Raw genomic sequence first — 4,031 nt, forward strand, 5'->3', positions numbered from 1 at the left:
GACCAGCCTGGTCTACAGAGCTAGTTCCAGGACAGGCTCCAAAGCCACAGAGAAACCCTGTCTCGAAAAACCAAAAAATAAAATAAAAATAAAAATAATGGGAGGGGAAGGGAGAGAGGGAGAGACTTGGCAGTTAAATATAAGTTGTCTTGGACAGGATTCTGGCTCAGAGAAAAGACTTTAGGTCAAAACTAAGGAACCTGATTAAGTGGGACTTTAGTTAGCAGTGGTGTGTCAGTGCCGGTTCATGCGTTAGGACAAACGTTAGCGGGAGGATGGACTGTGGCATGTGCAAGGGATCACACAGGACCTCTCTTTTTCTTTTTCTCTTTCTTTTTCTTTTTCCTTTTCCCTTTTTATTCTCCCAATGTTGCGGATGGAACGCAGGACCCCACACTTGCCAGGCAAGTGCCCTACCACTGAGCTAAGTCTCCCAGTCCTTTCTTGGTTTTGTTGTCATTTTCAAAATTAAAATTCCTTATTAATTTATTTACTGCAGCAGAGCATGTGCATGTGAGGAGCTCAGAGGCTACTGCCACCACCAGGGGGCAGAGGACTAGACAGTTTGCCTGTATAGCCAAGGATGATCCAAGCCTGCCCACAAACTCCCTGTGTAACCAAGGATATCTCTGAACTTCTGAGCTTCCCGCCTTTAACCCCCCCCCCCAGTTTTGGTATCGTATGCACAAACCACAGCACCCTGGTTTAGGTGACTCTGGGGATCAACCCAGCGTTTCCTACGTGTTAGCTAAGTCCTCTACCAGCTGAGCTATGTTCCCACCCTGCTATGTGAGGGTCTGGTTTTTGAGGCAAGATCTCATTCTGTATTCTTCTGTAAGTCAAGCTGGCCTGGAACTCACTATGTAGACCAAGCTGGCCTCGAACCTGTGATCTGCCCGGTTCTGCCTGCTGGATGCCAGTGTGGCACACACGGACTGCCAGGTCTAACCTTAATTTCTCCATGAAATTGTTCACAGGACTGGAGAGATGGCTCGGTAATTAAGAGCACACACTGCTCTTGCAGAGGACCCAAGTTTGGTTCCCAGCACCCACCTTGGGCAGTTCACAACCTTCTGTAACTCCAGCTCTAGGGAATCTAGGGCCCTCTTCTGGCCTCTGAAGACACTGCACTCACGTGTACATACCCCCACACAGACACACATAAACACGTAATTCAAAATGAAACAAATCTTTAAAAATAAATAAAATTTTTTAAAGAAATACTTTAGAGCTCAATAAAGTCCTGTAGCACAGGTACCATCAGAACCCTCATTTTAAAGTAAGGAAACTAAAGCCTGAAGGGATAGCTTCTCTCATAAACGCCAAGACCTGGGAATTCTGGCTATGAAGCTTGCTGCTCTGCCTCCTGCCTTAGCCCAGAAGCTCTCTGTTCCCCAGCCTAGTAGCAGGATCTTACCTTGTGAGACCTGAATTCCCTGCCAGCCACTCTCTCCTGAACACTGAGCATCTTCAATACATTCATGCCTGGTGTTCTGGGGGCGGGACTCCCCAACCAGGAGAGCTTTTGCCCCTGCTCCGGAGACATTTGGCTGTTGTCAGTTCTCTCCTTCCCCCGGAGATGGAACTCGGGTTGTCAGTCTCAGCAGCGCGCCTCTCCGGTCTGGAGGTGTTTTATCTCCGTGATGAGAGGGTTTCTGGGTAAATGCATGCTGCTGGACATCCTCCAGTTCTGAGTGTAGCTCCCCAACAAAGAATCTTTCTCTCCACACTGTCAATAGAGCTGTGAAGACTGAGTGACACACTCTGGTGACCTCCCCAGGACTGACAACTTCCTGTTGTCCTAGGAAATAGGACATCCTGCAGGTCTGCCTAGAGGCCCCAACAAAAGTCGAGGAGTCTAGGGACTAAGGGAAGACAAGACCAGGTGCTCCGATATCCATGAGATAGACCCCGTTTCTAAGCCTCTCTCCCACTTCCCTTGTGAGGACAGTTGCATGTCCTAACCACCACATGCGCGAATCGCTAGACTCTCTGACCTCCATCGCGATCCTCTTGGCAGAGGCGCAGGATACTCTGCTTCCCGGAGCAGGAGGAAGTTGCCGGCCTTGAAGAGGTCATGTCTGAGTCAGCCTTTCTTGGCCTCGGATCCCAAAGCTCACAGAAACATGAAAGAAAGATCAGCAACATGGCTGGGAGCCACGGCACCGGCTAGGGAGGCGTGGCAGGGAGCCGGCCGTGCTGAGTCAGCCTTCCTCCGGCTGGCCAGGAGGGCAAGTTATGGCAGCTGTACTGGGTGGGGTTAAGTCAGGGTTCTCTGGACTCTGACATCTCTGGATATAAAAGGCAGAGAACACTGGCCCTCTCTGTTGGAGAGAGGACTGAGCCGTCAGAGATAGCATCCTTAGTGGGTACTGACTCAACACTGGGGGTAGTAGCCGTGGGACAAAGTGGAGCCGATGAGACAGCGTCTTGTCTTTCACAATGTCATGCTTTGCGCTTATAAACCATGGATCCATTTCTAGTGAGGCACTGGGAAGTAGTCATGTTCAAACACAGCTTCTGAGAGGAGAGAGAGAGGTGGGGTTTGGGGGAGAAGGAGGAGGTGCTACCCTGCAAACACTCAACTTCCTTTCTTCCCTCTGTATTTTCTATGGAGCTAAACATCAACATTGCATTCCCAGTACTCCCTCCCCATGGACGGAGCTTGTGAGGTACCGGAAGGCCCGAGGTGGAGGGGGCTCTTTCTTGCTTGGGAAAGTGACTTCTCATGCACAGTGACAGGCATATGAACAGGTGGACCAGAGTAGCAGGGCAGGTTCCTGTGTCTGGCTGCCTATCAGTGTGGGTCCCTGGGTTCCAGCAGTTTCCTAGCCCTGGTGGTCAGAGCCTTGACACAGCTTTTCTTCTTGAAGTTTCTGTTTCCCTTATTGGATCCTGGTTGATACAGAAAACATCACATGATAAAGGTGAAAATTGACTGCTTCTTACAGCAAGATCCAAGGCAGAAAGGAACCCCAAACTCTGGTAATCTTCCCGTTAGTGGAAAGGGACAGCACACATCAGCTTGACTGCTTCAGGGTAAAGCAAGGTGACCCCAAAACGAGTTCACGAATACCCAGGGCTACATCCGTCCTTCCCAGTCCTATCACCTCCCTCAGATCCTGAAGCCCTGTCTTATTCTCACTACTATTAGGGGAGCTTTCTTCTCACTACCAAACTCACCCTACTGTCCATGTATTTTTCATTGCTACTTTTTATCATTAATGTCAGAGGTCCTCTAAAACCCAGCTGACAGGGGACAGAGGCACAGGGGTGGCCAGAGTCCCTCTCCCCAACCTCTGATGTCATTCCATGGAGCTTTCTGGAGTCCAGGGATCTCCCAGAATTGTGCTGGAAATGCTGTTTGTTTGCAGAGAAAGTTTGTGGAGAGAGAGCCTGTGGCTATCATCAGATTGTCAAAGGGATATGGGATCCAGAAAAATTACCGCCAGGAGGTTAGGCAAGACTGTCTGTAGCGTATGCTGCTTCCGGCGGGGCAATGCGCTGTTGCCAAGGTGCTTACCTGGCAGGGTGGCCCTGTGATGCTGAAGGTGGTTTCCCCAGGGTGAGGTTTATCCAATGCACCCCGGCGTGCTCCCCACTGTGGTGGTTCCCCCTCACCCTGTCTGGGAAACTCGACCTTGTAATTTGTGGCAATGGGGAAACGTGTGTGCACTCCCATGAGTTAGGGAAATATTCCCATCTCTACCACTGTGGAGCCCACAAAGACCTACTCTGTTTACTTGTGCTCTTTATACAACATTCTTGGGTTTTGTTTGTTTTTGTTTTTTGAGACAGGGTCTAACTATGTATCCCTGGCTGTCCTGGAATTCATTCTGTAGACCAGGCTGGTCTCGAACTCACAGAGATCTGCCTACCTCAGCCTCCTGAGTTGCTGGGTTTCAAGGCTTGTGCCACCATCGCCCAGCTTATACTACATTCTTTTGATGACAGCTGTAGATTCCAGTTTGTCCAGAGGGATAAACAATGTGAAGACGGGCAAGCAGGTCAGAATGATAGGTCCACAAGCC

At 49.9% G+C, this 4,031-nt stretch overlaps 1 non-coding gene across 1 annotated transcript; it reads left to right on the forward strand.

Moving 5' to 3' along the window:
• Window positions 1-3,515: 3,515 nt before the first annotated feature.
• On the forward strand, window positions 3,516-3,682 carry LOC113457582. The gene has a single exon (XR_003378133.1). It is a non-coding gene; the product is annotated as a U1 spliceosomal RNA (small nuclear RNA).
• Window positions 3,683-4,031: the final 349 nt, after the last annotated feature.

The sequence above is a fragment of the Microtus ochrogaster genome, linkage group LG2 (assembly GCF_000317375.1).
Source record: "Microtus ochrogaster isolate Prairie Vole_2 linkage group LG2, MicOch1.0, whole genome shotgun sequence".
Classification (NCBI taxonomy): domain Eukaryota; kingdom Metazoa; phylum Chordata; class Mammalia; order Rodentia; family Cricetidae; genus Microtus; species Microtus ochrogaster.